General features: G+C 47.8%; 1 protein-coding gene across 2 annotated transcripts in view; it reads left to right on the forward strand.

The window, feature by feature from the left end:
* Positions 1-18,292, forward strand: part of LOC144829436 (integrator complex subunit 6-like) — a 403,536-nt gene that overhangs the window by 265,246 nt on the left and 119,998 nt on the right. The gene's annotated exons all lie outside the window — the stretch shown is intronic.

Raw genomic sequence — 18,292 nt, forward strand, 5'->3', positions numbered from 1 at the left:
CCACGGAGTGCTTGTTTGCAGTAGTGTAATGTGGGATTCGATATGTGAGTGTATAAAAATCTACTGCATCTTCCCAGTTATTCCCTCCGTTAAAAGAATCTTCGTGATGCCCCTCGCCACTAATTGCGAGCCCCCTCTTAATTGAAAGTTGCAGAAACCATTTTGTGAGTTGGAAAGGCATTTCCGACTTTCAAAAGGGGTATAGTAACTACTAAAAACCTTAATGTGGTCGCAACCCTGTGATTTTGTAAATTGCAGGTTTTGCGGCAACAAAAAGGTCCCTTGATATCTGTTGATCTGTGCCTTAGCATCAGTGACAGGAGAATACATCTGTGAATTGCCTTCAATTAAAATGGACTTGTTTATAAAATGTCGGTATGATGCGTTATGTTGATAATATACAGATATTGCTGGCAAATGTTGGCTGTCATATATGCCTAATCTGCCAGTGCCCCTGTCTAATTTAACATCATAGGATCTAGTTTGCCATCAGTTTGCTTTATTTACACACGATTTAAGAGCCAAGCACATTCCAAATAAGATAACATTTATTTCAAGGAAAAACTGAATACTTTAACAGTTTGAAAACTTGTTTGGCATGCTAAAGACTGAGGCATTGGCTGGATATATAATGTATGTAACATTTACATTCAGAAATGGTTGGTGTGCAGCATTCATGAAAGTTTAGTGTTATGGAAATTGTATGCAATGCATAGTATTTATTAAATTATTACAAAGTTGTAAATGTGTAAATGTTTACAAATGTTATCTGTTGATGTAGAAAGCAGGAAATGAATGGTTTCCACGCACATTTTATTGCTGCTACTGTACATTGATTTTAAGAAAATAGATTTTATTTTTAAAGAACATTCTGGTAGGGTTTTTAGTGACATTTTAATACGCTGTATTTTATCAATGTTTTAAAAATAAAAACAAAAATCATATTTTAGTATGTTGATTTTTTGGGACTTTAAGACTATCGAGTATTGTCGAATAACAGTGTCCTTTTGGCCTGTACTATCGTTTAAAAAAACATCCTAATGCTAGGCCTCTTTTTACCTTTCTGCTTCTTTTTCCCAGCTGTTCTTACTTTTCTTATTCAAAAGTCCCCACTTAATGTGGGTTCCTCAAAGCTACACATTCTGTAAGTTTCCTTTCAAGGGAATGATCTTAGACCTCATTGGGCCTGTGCGTTGTAAGAGCACTTCTTTACACCAAGGGGCAGCTGCAATTTGCTTATCCGCCGTGCCATTGAAAAATGGCTTAAGGCGTCCTTTCCTTCTCTTATGAAAAAGATGTTGAATATTTTGGCATCTAAGATGAGCTCTTCAAACAATTAAAACACTTTTCAGGCGCAAATAATGACTGTTTCGTTTCTATTTTATTATTCCTGCCATATCATCTTGCTTGAACATGGTGCGAGTTGTGTCATGGTTTGTTATACTACGTATATCTTGTATAGAGCATTGAATATGGCTTACTAAACAAGAAAACTTAAGATTGCAGGGAAAGCACAATTTTTGCTTCCAGCATAAAGGACAGGTATGGTTTTAAGATTCTTGGTTTCTGAGCCGTAACTTGTGACAAACAAATTAGTGTACTTTGACGAACAAGCAAGATGAAATTGGAAGCCATTGAAGGGAGACTAATAGTCAGAATGTGTGATAAAATTTGCAAAGCCCTACAAAGTAAGGTGGTTGCTGCATTTTGTAAGTCAAACTCATATCCATCAACAGCAATTACTACAGAAATGTGGCCAAAGGGAGTCTAGATGCTTGGGAAAATCTTGCATAGATTCTCGAGTTGAAAGAAATGAGATGATGAAACATATTTGGACTTGAGTGCTAGAGAATATAGTCTGTCTTGAATAACAGGATGTGTGTGTTCTGAGCAAGGACAGATTAGGTAGCCATCTTCTGGAGCCAGGAGCATGCTTCTAATCTTGCAAGCATACTTAAAAAAAAGAAATTATTGATTGGAATGAGGCATACCAAAGACACAATGTACATTTAGTATACACTGACCTCTTAGTCACACTTCTCTTGACATGCCATGCCCACATTAAGTTTGCTCCGGCACAGAGGAACAGTTGAAGTAACAGAGCTCTCAGGGACCCAACTGGATCAAAGCTGAAAGCTTGAGTGAGTGGTGGTAGAAACTACACCTGTTAGTGAAAGTAGACTAAGATCTAAATCTAGTAAGTATGGGTCTCTAAACCCAAAGTGCTAGTAGAAGCGGATGAAGATTTGGTCAACTGGGTTGAAAGCCAATGAAAAGCCCAGTATGAGCTTGGAATAGGTAAAGACCCTATCATATAACCATTGGTATTTAGTGAGACTTCAGCATTGCAGCGGTGGGCGTTTGTCCATGTGAAAGAAGCTAGACATCTAGAAGATGCAAATACTGTCAAGGCATTCTAACAAGTCAACTCACAAACCTTCAACATTTAAGTGGTTGGAGGCATCAGACAAAACAGAGCAAGCATTAGACTCTGTAGCCGCATCAAAATGGCTTCTTTAAAAAAGAAGCTAGAAGTGCCTGCTTCACAGAAGATTTTATAACTAGTCAAATACTGTTTAATGATGTGGAGTTGATAAACAGTCACTTAGTCACTTTAATGGCAATGTTTCTCCAAAACCAGACCGGTTTTATGCCAGGGTATCATATTTTCATTTGGGAAGGGCAATCCAGAGAGAAAGTAATTGGTAGGTTTGCAGTGCTTGCAGATTTTAGAGACCTTTGCCTTCAACAAATTGTAGAGATCTTCTCAATACTCAGATGATGGGTACATTGTTGGATTGAGGGTAGACCGATTGCAAGGTTCTCTAATATTGAAGGTTTATTCCTGTTTGTTCGGGGTGGAAGTGATATTATCAGAATGATTGTGATTCTAACATGATATAAGACAGATGTAAATGCCCTGGAACAAGAATGAGTCTGTTTCATATTATGAGATACATAAGTGCCACAACTTACAGGCTGACCATGGGGCACGTATGGTAAAAATGATTTGGGCGTTTGGCTTTGAGGAGGAACTTTATCAAAGGTAGTAATGGTGCAGGAAATCCAAATCTGAAACAGTCCAGCTGGTTCTAAATGAAGCGTCAAAACATATCCCTATCGATTCTTGCCCATCCTAGAGTTTGAGTCAGGAGGGTTTTCCTGTGGTTGCTCTGAGTAATCAGATGAATGGTAAAATCTAAATAGGATTGCTAATATGCCAGACCAACTCAAAAATTTGTGGAAACCTGGACACTAAGCTTTTTTTCTGAAGGATACTTCTAACCGCAGAGTCCTCACCTGAGAATACTCCTAGGTGCTAGCCTGGATCCAAAGATTCATTTCAACAATGCTTTCCACGTGCTGGTTTGTGTTGCCATATGGCTCTCATGATAACGTCATACCTCCATGGAAGTGACAAAATGGAGCCACATATAAGCAGCACACCTGTGTGCTGACTTCAGCTCCTATCTTTTCTCAACGTTTGACAAAGGTCCCTATTTTGTCAGACACTTTGCCAGGGAAGATGTTTCCTCCTAAAAGAAAGAGATTCAAGCCCTACCACGACTGCATCAAAGCAATGTTATTGTTATTGTTAAATTCGATTTATATAGCGCCAAATCACCGACAGGTCTCTTAGCGCTTGGAACCAAGGGAGAGAAAGTGGCTGCTGAGGGGTTGGAAAGTGCGCAAATCATCAAAGGTTACTCTAAACTTCGTGCTTCTTTAAACAGAAGAGTTTTAAGTGATTTCCGAAAGAAAAACAGGTTGGATTCTTTGCGAAGGTGCTCTGGTAGTTTATTCCAGAGCTGTGGGACCAGCACTGAGAAAGATCTACCGCCTTTCGAGGAAAGTTTGTACCGAGGGCAGGACAGCAGTTGTGCCTCGGAAGACCTTAACGAGCGTCCAGGATTGTAGACCTCCAGGCGTTCTTTTATGTAGATCGGTGCTAGGCCGTGTATAGCTTATGTTGGTCGCAGACAGACACAACTTGTGGCTGTGGTGCTTGAGCTCCGGTCACGCCTTACAGTTGTGTAATACATGCACCCTTAAGCACTCAAAAACGGTCTGAGAGTGGAATGTGAGGCTTGTAGGATGCTGGGCTGCGTTGCAGATGTTCCCCCACTTTTGCCCTCATTTGAACTGCCAGATGCTGGTTTTTCGACTCTTGACAGTGCACTGAAGCCTGCAAACCAGGCTCCAGTGCCAGTGTTCTTTCCCTTAAAAACAAAATGTTTAATTGTAACCCAGTTGACAAGGACTTTACTATCCTTGTAAGTCCCTAGTAAATGGTACCCCTATTACCTAGGGCCTGGGTACTAAAGAGGATCCCTAAGGACTGCAGCATGTCTTCTGCCACCCCAAGGGACCCACACAAAAATCACAGGCAGACTGCCACTGCAGAGTGCGTGAAAGGGTGCAAGCCCTTCTGAATACAACATTGCACACTGCATGAGTGCAAAGTCCATACACTTCATGTACTATATGTAAGTCACCGCTACAGCAGGCCTTAAGAGCCCTAAGGCAGAGTGCATTATATTACACGTGAGGACATATCTGCATGAGCAGATTTGCCGCCTGTGATGTCTATTTCTATTACTAGATACTGCAAGTAAACAGCGATGCCATCTTAAGTGTATGTACTGGGCACTGGCCATCACAATTTACACAGCTACATAATGCCTTCACTGAAAATAATGCTATTTGGTATCAAACACCTCGTCTTAATAAATCCACACTGATGCCAGGGTTGGATTAATTATGACAAGCCCCCTTAGGGCACCTAAGAGACGCCCCCTAAAAAACCTACCAGTCCTCAGTGTGTTGGCTGACTGGTATCGACCAGCCTGCTCCTTCAGATGAGTTTCTGACCCCCTGGAGGTGAGAGCCTGTGCTCTTAGAGGGCAGGAGAAAAGTCTGCCCGGGAGTAAGGTGTTCACACCTCTTCCAGCAGGATGGCTAGTGAAGTAGAATATCAAGTCCAGGGCCTTCAAAGTCCCTTCTGCTTTTTTTATGCAACTCTAGTTTCACCCACACCTGGGAGATGCCAACCCCTGCCCTGGGGCCAATTTAACACCAGAGTAGGTGGAAAAAGTAGCTAGTCAGAAGGCGTGCTCACTTGCTGAGCACACCCATAAGGTGGGCAGCATGAAATGAACTGTCAATAAAGGGTTTCACCATCTTCTTTTTGGCAAAACTATGAACTGTGGGACGAGGTTATGCGCACTCCCCACAGGAAGTGGTCATAAAGGGGTTGTAGTGACCCCAAGGATAAGAAGCCCATTGGCTACTACCCTTCACTCCCCTTAACACCCCTAAATTGAATATTTTAGGTGGCCCCCTCACACCAGGAAAGCAGATCAACTCAAGACTTTGGCTACTCGGAACCGAGGAAGACGAAGAAGGAACGACAGAGCGAGAACAGAAGAGATGCCCCAAAGATTGGCGCCAAACTCTGCCAGGCAGCTTGTACTTTGTCAATTGCCAGGGCCGACTTCACAAAGAGCTGGACACCCTTTCCAAACCCTGGGAGGACCGTCCAGCACCTCAATAACTGGGAAAGATCTCCCTTGAAGTGAAGGAGCCACTTTCCTGCAGTCTGCAGGCACTGATAGCAATGTCTGGTTCACCGAACTACTGACAGCCGGGCACACTGATGCAGTAGCCACCCTTGAGAAGATCACCCTGCTCCAGGAGGTCAGATCGGTCTCCCTACCAAGTTTGGAGATACCAAGACCCCCATTAGCCACCCAGCACTGTTATATGGCCATTGTCGACATTTTTAAGTTAGCATGAGCTCTGCTGCATGATGCTGCTTTTGCGCATGTTACTACATTACTTTATTTTACAAGACTCTTTATGACACATGATAACTGTCTGCTTTTCGTGTTCTCTGCTAATTCCTGGAGTATAGTCTGAACATGATTTGCAAGGTCGATAAGCAATGCCACTTGTTATTCTGTTATTCTGTTCTGGTCAGTTCGTAGCACCTAGACAAAACATGCTAAACACAGCTGCACTGCTGGAAACTCGTGCTTTGATATCAAGGGGATGCATGTTGTTCAAACACACACTTGGAGAGAGACCTTTCCATGGAGAAGAGCTTTGGTGTTCCTCTGATGTAAACCTTCCATCTAGGCTCTAAGGTATGGGGACTGCTGACAAAGCCCAGAGATCTTCTCTTATATAATAAAACGTATTCTAGTCAAGGGGAGGGTTATTAGGCCGTATAGTCCTTTTTCCACTGTCTGTACATGATGACATCCCCCTTTATATTCTATGGAATTGTAACAATGCTAATGTTCTGAGTTTATGCATTTTGCTGCTGGTAGTGGCTCTTATACTGCCTTATAGAGCACAATAGTTAAAATAAAAATGTTGAACTATTACAATGACTCTGTTAATTCTTATTGTGGACAAGTACGAGGGAGTGAGCGAAAGGGTAAGTCTTGCTACCGCGATTCCTGAGAGAGTCGGTTGTGTTGTGTTCTGGGTTGTCTAATCATTTGTAGCTTCGTGATTATGTAGGAGAACGAATAAGACATTATAGCTAGTCAGTTTGGGGATTTGGGGTACTAAGGTGGTAGGAAGGTACAACCCCTACAAGCGCGGGTCCCGTTTTCCTGCGCATAGTTCTGTGAATCCCAGTCAACAGGACCAATAGCTTGTTTAAAGTCCAACCTGGAAACCAACACTGCCAAGACGACCTACCAACGTGGGACTTCAGGATCCAAGAGGGCTTCCTCAAGAGTGACCCTTCTGCCCTCTTTGCACCCCCTCACCTGGTTGACCCCAAGAAGTGAGAGCCTCGGACATCGCAACCCCCCTGACAAAACACCTATTCACCTGAGCCCCACAGCCCGAGTCTACGGAAACCAATGGGGTCCCTGTGCCCCAGAGACCCTCAAGAGCCCCAATGGGTTCTGGTGGACGGGTCCCCCATTGGTTTCCGTAGACTCGGGTTGTGGGGCTCCAATCTTGGTATTAAAAATTATATAAAAATACCAGTTATTTTTCAAAAATGGTCTTGAGTTTTTACTCGTGTTTCATTTATTGACTCTGCGCGTACAACAAATGCTTACCACTACACTCTGATAAGCCTGAACTGCTGTCCCACACTACCACAAAACAGAGCATTTGGGATTATCTGATAGAGACTACTAGCCGCAGATTCCATAACGTAGAATTATCTCCAGGCGTGACACTGGATCCGGAAAATCTTTTTGCCCAGCATCCCTGCGCCGGGGAGGGGGCGGCATCACCTGACTCCGCCCTGACGTCCGCGTACGTGACATCAGTGAGGTCACATAAGCCACACCCTGACGCGCCTACATCCGTTCTTTTCTTTTCCACGTGCAACGCGGATCCAACTCGTGCGCTGGCCTGTTTTGGGCCTTTTTCCCTTAACGCTGGTTGCGTGTGTGTGGGAACAGTGTGCGAATGCCTTCGGGCTTTAAGACGTGCTCGTCTTGTGCGCGCCAGATGTCGGCGACGGACCCTCACCCCATCTGCATGTGGTGTTTGGGGGAACACCACGACTCCACTGATTGTGAGTCGTGCCAGCAGATGAAACCGAAATCCCAGCGGGAGCGCCGGATGAAACTTCTTTCGGCCCGCATGTCCAGGTCGGTGTCATCACCAGGTTTGGCCCATGCGGAGGGTTTCAGGAGTCGCCACCTCCGTCTACGACATCGGCCTTCTCCCAGGCCGCAGGAGCATCGCTCACCTGTCAGTAAGTGACGCAGTTTATCCCCGAGGGCTGGTTCATGGCCTGTTGGGGGCGTGGGCTCTCCGCAGGTGGTGCGGCCCCGCGTGTTGTCCCCCTATCCACCTTTTCCCATTGTGGGGGCGTCTATAGCCCAGATGGAGACATATGCGGTGGCTTTGCAAGCCTCGCTGGCTTCTCCCCCTCCTCCTTCCCCTCCCTGGACGTCTGCGGATCCCTTGCCGTGTGTGTGTCCCTCCGCGGCGTCACCGGTGGCTCCGGCCCCGGCGCCGACTGGCTCGGATCCAGGTTCGGAGAATGTGGTGCCGTTGGGGTGCTGCCCTTTGGGGGTCCCTCCTGCGGACCACGGCACCCCTGCTTCACCGCAAACTCCTGCGGGAGTCCCTGTGGTGTTGTGGGCGGTAGCCGGGGCTCGGGTCGCATCACCGAACCGCCCTCGGGACAGGCGGTGGCCTCGTCTAAGGCCGAGGTGATGCCGCTTAGGTGCCCGCGGCTGCTGGCCCTGGCAGCGCCACAGGGGCTGGTGGAGGGTCCATCGTGTCCTGTCAGGGGGCCACGGCTGGCGAGGGACCCCTCGCCAATCCCCAGGTCCCTCTCGCCCCTCTACACAGGCAGCTGCCTCGTTGGAGGTCGGGTCGGCGCTGTTCCCTCGCCGCCCCGGCTCCGGCCCAGCTCCGGTCTCCTGCGCCGTGCGCTGTGACGGAGTTCGTTCCGGCGTCTTCCCCGGAGCCGGACGACGATGTCCTGCCTCAGATTGCGGACTCCACGGCGCCAGGCCATTGTCGGGTCGTTCTCTCGTCTTCGGACGCCTCCTCTTCTCCAGAGTTCCGGCGTTTGCTTGTTTCATCATCGCCGGAGACGGGCCGCCACATCGTGGCTTTTTCCCCGGCATCGTCAAAGCATGGCTCCTTGCCGTCACCTTTGCCGCGGTCTTCGCTGGAGGCGCCGCAGGTCCCCCACTCCTCATCCCTCTTCCTCCTTTCCGGACCTGGCCCTTCCTTCCTCCGGGTGGCTTGGGGGACGGCCCCCTTAGCTTGCAGCCGTCCCCAACTGAGGAGCTGCTTTCTCCACCGCAGGGCCCTACGGAGTCGGGTGCTTTCTTTGCTTGCGCTATTTCCACGGCTGTGGAGATTTTGGGCATGGGTGATCCAGCTGCCCATTTTGCCGCGGATCATCTTCTGGAGGTTCTCCATCAGGGTTCTGGTGGTCAAGAGTTATGTTATGTTATGTTATGTTATGTTATTTATTCTTTTGTATAGCGCACGGCTACTCAAAAAGAGTGTCCCGGCGCTTTATTGGAAAAGGAAGGCTGCTACACAATAACATAACACCGATAAAAGAAAGGACAGACATGCAGAAAAAGTACAAACAGGAAAAATAGGCTACTGAGTAAACAACCAGGTTTTCAGGCCTTTTCTAAAAGCAAGGAGACTGGAAGCTCCCCGCAAGGCAAGCGGCAAAGAATTCCACAACTGTGGTGCAAGCAATCCAAAAGAGCGGCCTCCCAGGCGAGCTCTCTGCACACGCGGGACAACCGCCAAGAACAGAGATTCCGACCTCAAAGACCTAGTCGGTTGATAGAAGACCAGTCTCTTTTGAAGGTATTTTGCTCCCACCGCGTGGAGAGCTTTGTAGGCCAGAGTCAAAGCCTTGAAGGCAATCCGTTTCCGGATGGGAAGCCAGTGCAGAGTTTTCAACAGGCCCGATGCACTGGCCCGTTTATTTAATCCAAAGATTGCTCTCGCGGCAGCGTTCTGCACCACTTGAAGCCGCTGCAGCAAGTACTCTGGTAGGCCCAGGTAAAGAATGTTGGAATAATCCAACCTGGACCCAATCAGAGCCTGCACTGTCAATTTCCTGTGCTCCTCAGACAACAGGGGAAGGAACCTCCGCAGCATTCTGAGGATGCCGAAGCAGGTGCCCGCCACCCCAAGGATCTGGGATTTCAATGTTAACCCTTTATCCATCTTGACCCCCAGATTCTTAGCGACATGGGAAGAACAAGATGGCGGAAACATATTAATCGGCCACCAGGCCTGCCAGTCTGGCTCTGTGTCGCACCCGAAGAAGAGTACCTCGGACTTATCGGAATTGCACTTGAGGCTGTTCAGTTGGAACCATTGGAAAACAGCCCCAAGGCAATCCCGGATACTCTCCTCCTCAAAGTCTCCTCCTCTCTTACAAGAGAAGAGGAGCTGGGTGTCATCAGCGTAGGACACGATCCGGGCGCCGTACGACTCCGCCAACGCCGCCAATGGGGTCATGAAGATGTTGAAAAGGGTCGGGCTCAAAATAGAGCCCTGAGGGACCCCGACTCCCAGAGGCGGCATCACGGCGGAATCCGGCGACGCCCAGACCGTTTGCCGGCGGCCGGCTAAAAAGGAAGAAAACCAATCGAACACCGTCCCCCGCAGACCTATCTCAAAGAGTCTTGCGAGAAGGCCGTCATGGGGGACGGTGTCGAATGCCGCCGACAAGTCCAACATCACCAGCATGACTTTGCCCCCAGAGTCCAGAACACCTTTAATGGTTTCCGAAACCTCAAGGAGCGCAGTCTCTGTGCTTAGATGGGGACGAAAACCCGACTGGGTGGCATGCAAGATCTCGTTGGTTTCAAGAAAATTGGAAAGCACAGCCTGAACGTGCTTTTCCACAATCTTCGAGAAAGCCGGCAGCAGAGAGATGGGCCTATAATTGACCGGGGCCTTCGGATCTAGGCCCGACTTTTTTAGCAATGGGATCACCATCGCCTGCTTCCAGGCTTGCGGGACCACTCCCCGACTCAGCGAAAGATTTAACAGCGGGTTTGCCAGAGGATTGATCACCTCCGCAACTTTCGCTAAAAATTTAGCAGGTCAAGGGGCGACCCCGATTTAAGAGCTTCCTTTAAGTTGCTGCTTCCTTTCAAGGGTTCGCTCCATTCTTCTCTTCTTGTGACTTGGGGCCGCCCCGCCACCGGGACCTGGTGCCTCAACACCTTTTGCACCGCCACCATCCGGCACCGCGTGATCCTGTGTATCCTTCCCTCCACCCTTCTACCAGGGGCCCCCTTTTGCAGAATGCCTTCCCCTCTCTGCCACCATTGTTGAGGCCCACTGGCTTGACTCCAGGGGGCGCAATATATTCGCCTCTACCAGTGCGGCTCTGAGGGCCCTTAACACTCTGTGCGTTTTGGCTAGGGCCACTTCTGCCTTTGTGGAGTCCCTTGTGTCTGCCGCTTCTCAGGAGGGTGCATGTGTTGATCTGCGGTACCACATGTTGGATGGCCAGGAGCTGGCGGCGTTTATTCTTCGCTCCCCTCTTGACATCTCCGAGGTGCTAGGTCGTGCCATGGCTTCTTCGATTGCACTTCGTCGCCATGCCTGGCTTCGGGACAGTGTGTTCCCAGAGAATGTTCGGGAACAGCTAGTGGATCTTCCTTTTGATGGTGCTCTTTTGTTCCACGCCCCTGCGGATTTGGCCATTCAGAGGTTCTTGGCGGGACTTCAGCCTCCTCATACTCCTCATACTCCTCCTCCTCCTCCTTCCTCCCCTCAGTGACCTGGGAGTTGATCTGGATTTTGGGAGGTGTTCTGTGTGATTATTGTGTCCTTTGGTTAGAACTGTGGTGCTGTTGGCTGCTGGTTCGGCCCTTTTTTGGATTTTGATTCTGGGCTCTTGCTGAGCCGTGTTGGCCCTGAAATTAGGCCTTCTGTTGTTCTATTGGCTGATTGGCAAGCCGTCTTCGGATTCTCCGCAGGTCTTTTCTGTTTTTCCTCTGCTGCTGAAAGTTTTTTCCTAAGAGGTTTCCCATGTCTTGAGACGTGACTTGCCTTATGTGGGGTTCCGGTAGCTATTATATAGCTCTGTCATGTGCTGTGGGGGTCGCCTTCGGGCTTCTGCTCTCCGTGGCGTTACGGTATGTCGTAGGTGCATTCCTTTTGATGAGGGTTTTGGTATGGCTCAAGCTGTGCCCCAGGCTGTCCTTCTCCGAGGTCGCAGCGTTGCTAGCCTGGTTTTGCCTGCTGTCTGCGGCCTTACGTCATAGCCTTACCTGGTTCTGCTTCTTTGTTGTTTGGGCCGTGTATGCGGCATTCTCCCTTGGGGTGTGTCCGGGGCCTTCTCAGCCTTCCTGGCCTCTGTCTTCGGCTGGCGTCTGGTCTGTCCTGGGTGCACAGTTCCGTGCTGTTGTTTGCAGCGGGCTGTGCCTGAGGTGCCAACCTGCTGTTCTTTTGCATCACTCTGTCTTCTGGCACTTTAGCGGGACATTTCTCCTGGCCTTGTCCGCTGCTTGAGGCTGGTGTGTGTTCGGTCCGGTAAACAACCTTTACAATGAAACTTTTACAACGCACTACCATTACAACGCGGTCATTACAATGCAAACCATTACAACGCATTGCGCTGGGGGGGCGCTCTAGGATAGGGAATAGGTTAATTTACTATCCAATAACCTTCCCTAGTGTCCACGGGGACTGGAGTTGGAATAGTAAATTAAACTATTCACTATCCAACACCCAAAAGCACTATGCGTTGTAATGGATTGCAATGTAAAAACCGCGTTGTAAAGGCAGGCGTTGTAATAGCCTGCGTTGTAACGTCATACATCCGTTCGTCCTCTTCCAGTGGGCTCTGTCTTCAGTTCTCCCTCTCCTCCCTGGGTTTGTGGTGGTTCTGGAGTTTCTTGAGTTTTTTGTGCTGCCTCGGGTGCTGTCTGTCCCTGCGGGGTCTTGGGCGTTTTTCCCCTGGGCGACCTCGGGCTACCCGTCTGCTCCACCTGCCTTATTGCCAAAGGCACCGTTCTGTCTTGTCCATTTGCCATCTGGCTGTGATATGCTTGGCTGCCCTCTTCACTGGGCGTTCCCGGGGGGGGGGGGGGACATGCTTTCTCTCTACCTCTTTCTTTGGAGGCTCTCGGATGCTCTTCTTCCTGGGTGCTACTCTTCATTGCTTGAGCCCCGGGGCTCCTGGTGGGGATTCTTGGTACCTTGGATGGGTAAGGGGCGCTTTGGCCTCCTTAGCCTTGCCTTAGTTTCCCCTGCTGCTTAACGGCTGGTTGCCTCTCTTCTTGTCTTCCCTCATCCTCTCTGGGATTGGGGTTCTTCTGAATGCTGGGGTTCCCCTTGCCTGGGGGGACAGGATTCCTACTCTGTCCGTTGGCCTCGTCCCCTGTGGGACTCTCTCTTATGTCCAGGCTGGTGGGGTCCTCTCGCAGACCGTCCTCCCCCTTGGGTATGACTTGGGTATCTATTCCACGTTAAGGATTCTGCGGTTAGTAGTCTCTATCAGATGTACGAGTTACATACCTTGGGTACTCTTCCTCCCCATTCTGCAAGGACCTTTGACTTGGTCTTCTGCACTCGCCTCTCTGTGGGTGGGTACGTCTTCTGTGAGCGCCTTCTCTCGCTCTTTTTTGGCAGAATGATGTCCTGTTATTTGTTCCGATTCCTCCCTTGGGTCATGGGGGGATAGGTTTATAGGTGCTCCAGGTTGGGGCTACCTTCAGCCCCCCTTTTTTTCCTCTCCTCCCTTCAGTGCTAGGGGTTCTGGCCCCCATGCTTCTCTGCTGCCCCCTGGGTTGGGGTCTTTTGGCCGGGCCTCTGCCCTTGTTCCTATGGGGATGTCATATTCTGCGCTGGGGCTGTTCTGGGGTTTGTCATTCTCTGTTTGCCCCGGACTGGTTCCCCTCCGTTGTTATTGATTGGGGTTGTAGTCCTGCTACATGTTATCAGGACATTTTTTCATATGTTCTTTGTCTCTGGGGGGGCTATTTTCGTACTGGCAGGGTTGCTGTTCAGGGCGGTGCTCTGTTCTTATTCTTTTCCCCGCCCTTAGGTGTTGCAGTATCTGGTACTGCCATTTATGGTGTTTTTCCTCACCATTCCTTTTCTATGTATCTGCTCTTTCACACACTGTTCCTATACTGTTCCCATACTGTCACAGTTTTTTCTCTGATGGCGCCGCGTTGTGGCGCGGAAAAGTTCTCAGAAAAAAACTGACCTAGGTGCGCCGGGGTGGGGCTTATGTGACCTCGCTGACGACGCGTACGCGGACAACATCAGGGCAGAGTCGCGTGATGCCGCCCCCTCTCCGGCGCGCAGGGATGCTGGGCAAAAAGATTTTCCGGATCCAGTCTCATGCCTGGGGATAATTCTACGTTAAGGAATCTGCGGCTAGAATTGTCTCTACCAGATACATCGTTACCGAAGTTAAGTAACTCGTACGTTAATGTAAGCCCGGTAAGCAAATAAGGGTTGTCTGGACTTTCTACATAGTGTCTCTCATTTTGGTACACTACATAAAAAGCTAGCTTCCTAAGAGGCTTTAATTTGCTGAATCGAACTAAAGGTTGTGTTAAAAATGTCAATCCTTCTCCAAGTCACAAGGGCTTTCTTGGTCACCAAGTTGGTTCTGCATTCTTGTTTGAAATCTTCTAGTGAGTCAAAGTTAAACCTGCACCATAAGTGCAATAAAGCCAAGCAAGACTCGCCTCCTCCTGCAAGTCACGGTCTGACGAGAAGTTGGACATCTGCTGGGGATCCTCCACCAACTTCATCTGTCCCTTCAGACGCCATTCCCAGGCCAGTAGGAAAGCCAGTCCAGACTTCTCTTCTGGTTCCACACCAATTTCTTCTCTGTTTGTGCGATACAGACTGTGACGGCACCGGAATCGGTTCCTCTCACGACAATGGTTTCTTACTCCAAACCAACACTGGAAACAAAGTAACAACCTGTTGTTGTATAACCAGACCTTCAGGCTGTCCCTCAACATCTGTATTATCAGTGGCTAGAGGCCATCTTCGGCTCCGGCACTGATACTGTCCAGGATGTACATAATGTTCCTCATGATGATGATGAGGATGAGAAAATGTACAGTCTACTCCCCTCCCCCTCATTACAGTGATGAAGGGCTGTACTTCGACTTGCAAAATATCAGCGGAATAGATACTTCACTATAGACAGAGCTGGACTTACCACCTGTTCCACCAACGAAAGAAAGTTTATATTTTGCTGTGGTATTGCGAAGAATAAAAGAAGGGCTAGATGTGCAATTGCCTACTCCGGAAATTAAAGCCAATTTATTGATAGAAACTTTTCAGCCAAGTCCGGTCCACAAGTACAGTTACTGAGGCCCCAATTAATTAGTACTTTTGTGAGAATTATGGCCACTAATTTCGAGATGGACATCTTAAAAACATTGTCACCCAAATGCACTTGCTCCCTCTGGCTCCAGTTCTGACTGTACATGTACAGGATTCTGTGCAGCTACCTTCTCCTACAGGTATGATTCAGGCACGTGCTTTGCTAGGTACTCCACATCCAACCACACATTGTTCCCAGTGGAGCTCAAGATATTCTAGACTATCTCCTCAGCTAAGCGTTTCCGTAGTGTTTTATACATTTTGATGGTGTGATTAAGAAGCCCCTCTACTCCGAGTGATGGGGGTTGAGGGAAGACGTTATCTACCTCATTTTCGGTCAATACTGAAAAGGGCCACAGAGATATGATTGAAATAAAACTACCCTATTGTCCTACCCAAGAGCACAGGAACACCACAGAGAGTCCTGCTAGGCAAGGCTCTATCCACCTTGCATCAGGCAGTCGTGAACCATGGTTGTTGGTTTGTAGCAATGTACAAATCCTGCTTCATCCAGTTTTCTTGTACCAAGCCAGTGCTGATGTGATGGAATAACACTATATGGCGATGCTTTCCTTCCTTCCTGATCTCTTCAAGAATAAAGGGATGAAATTTCAGACCTTCTGTCAATGATGCGAAACAAAGAACTGTAGAAAGCTTTAGGTTAGCTTGGTTTTGTGCCCCATTTACTCTGCAAATGGATGTATGAAACCCATGGTTTTGTCAAGTATACCTTTACTAGTCTTACCTTAACCACAGGAGTGCAAGAGGATTCCATGTGATGATGACTAAGTACTCTTCATCTCTACTACAGATGTATATTGGGGGCTTTGCCAGCTAAATATCTGTCAGTAGTCTCCTCCAAGCCAATCAACAGGCCTTTCTAAAGCCAGTCATTCTTTTCCTTCAGCAATGGGGTCAGATTTTCCCATGATTTTAATGATTTCTTCAGCTTCATAAGTAACAGAGCAATTCTGCTGTTGTGGTAGGGAGTATTTTCCTCTTGATCGTCGAGGGGTTCCCTTTCCCTTTCTTCTTCTTCTCTACCCCAACTAGTGCCACAAGAGCTCATAGCAGAGGTTTGAAGCTAGTATAGGGGACCTGTATAAAGAATGAAGTGGAAACCGCAGTATCCATACCATCTAAAACCTGGTCCTACCAATGAGTTATTCAAGATGATGAGTTTGGGTCAGGTTCTCTGGCCCTCCAAGTAGCTAGACTGACTCTATTCAGTGATGCTTTCTTCCATAGGTCAATTTGTTTATGTGGCCACTCGACAAAGCTTCTGAGATTCTCTGGAGGCCAGGGGACTCCTCTACTGGAACAATGTAATCATTTTTAGTGCGTGCTATAGTCTTGTGTTTTCACTAAGGCAATTGTAGCAGCATCAGGGATGTCATCTGCAGGGGTTCTACAAAAGCCATGAAAACATTTTTAAACTCTATTTTAGCCCTCCAATTCCATGTTGCTCTACGATTAAACCTAGTTTTGACTATAAATTATTTAGATCTTTATTGCATATTTTTTCTTCCAGTGCCTCAAATTATGTAATCACTTTTTATACACTTGTTACCTTTTTCTATCACTATTTCCTTGAGAGCGACGATATTTAGAGTTTTTCCTTAGAAATTGCACTGACACACACTTTTGGAATATGGCTGCATTGCATGAAACTCCTTAAATACATAAATTAAAATGAATCAAATGTGTCATCTTACATTAAAAAGGACAGCTATTATTGGTTGAGAATTTGCGTTAGTGGTCTTGTATACATGTTGAAATGGGGTGGAGATCCTTTGGAGTACCCCATAAGCAATGAGTTTCAGGGATAAAAATGACCACCTCATTCCTAATTGTTGACTTTATTCTTGGAAGAACAACTGACACCATTTTTTAAAAATATTTGTATTACGCCATGAACAAAGAAAGATAGCAAAACACTTTGGCCCTTATTTAGATTTCAGCAAATGGGTTACTCCCTCACAACGGTGACGGGTACCCTGCCTGCCAAAATATAAATGCCATATTACACTATGGAATTTATATTTCGGCTGATGATATACCTGTCACCGTTGTGATGGAGTAACCCGTCTGCCGAAATCTAAATCAGGCCCTTTGACACTGATAGAACACACACTTTGAAAGTCAGTGCTGTGTACATAAAATAATTGAGCTGACAGCTTTACAACCCGCAGTCAATCGAGGTCTCTGTATTTCCTCCATAGGCCCATTACCTTGTGAAATTTCCATGGGTAACCCTGCCCTTGTATATTGGATGTTTAGCCTGCAGGTACCAAACCACTGCTGCCCTTCACTGGGATATTGTGGCCACACTCTGCTACATACTTTCTGGGCTATCTTCCTCCTGGCCGTGATGAGGGCCACTTTACGAAACAGCAGTGTGTGTGGATAGGGTTTGGTCCTCCCTAGGTCCCCTGTGTGCACAGCCTCCTTATCAAGTACTCCGGCTACTCTGTAACCGTTTAGATGCATCATCCCACCGATGTCCAGAATGGCTAAGAGTGTGGACCGCCCCAGAAGCTATGTACCCGTGTCCCCTTTCTGGCCGGAGCAGCACAGACTTTGCCATTATCTTCTCTTGCCATTGGAAATAGCCTACTGCTGGTGTGGTAAGAACGGTGTAAGATTTTTTGCTGCACCAGCCGGAAGCGTGATTTAATGGCTACCTCGCATGGGCGGTGACATGCCTCCACCCAGTCCTCATCAGTCAGGACACCCGGCCCTCCTCCCACAGACCAAGAAGCTGTCCAGGGAGTGTTGGCAGTCAGCCACTAGTGTCTGCTACATCCGGATAGCATGGTTTCGCAGAGTGGCTGATAGGAGCTGGAACTTCAGCTAAGTTTCCACGGCCACCTCGTGCAACAGGCCTCTGTATTCCCAGAGTGCGTGGTGGATATAGCGGAAGTGTTGAGTGTCCATCACTGTGTACTGGTTCTGTACGTCAGTGAAACAGAGTAGACCATGTGGCCACCTAGATATCCCCCAGTTTTGATATCCCAATAATGTCCCATTGTATGCTGCACTTTAACATCTGTAGGTTCCCCAGAGGCGTCATTTGCCCGCCAAACGATTTTTTCCGTGGCTTCTTTCCATATTTTTATCACCAAGTCCACCGGAGAGCGGTGATGGGGCAGCCTGCTCCCACTGTAAAGCCTTCTTAGGTATCTGTGGGGGTGGGGGCTGATTTTGAGAAGACATATGATGGCAGAAAGCAGAGAACAGACTGGCACATTTTTCTGAAACTTCTCCTTGACAGAGTATTGAGCCACATTGCCACAGTGCATTTGTGGACTGGCAACCAGTGCAGGAGTGCAGTTGAGATGCAATTTGCAAACCTTTTTAGTTTAGTACTATTTTTACAGAAATTCACTATGCTTCAGTCTGGAATGAAGTAGCCCGCAAACTCTATGTGCATGTATTTCCAAAATGT

This window comes from Lissotriton helveticus, chromosome 4_1, assembly GCF_964261635.1.
Source record: "Lissotriton helveticus chromosome 4_1, aLisHel1.1, whole genome shotgun sequence".
In the NCBI taxonomy this organism is placed as follows: Eukaryota; Metazoa; Chordata; class Amphibia; order Caudata; family Salamandridae; genus Lissotriton; species Lissotriton helveticus.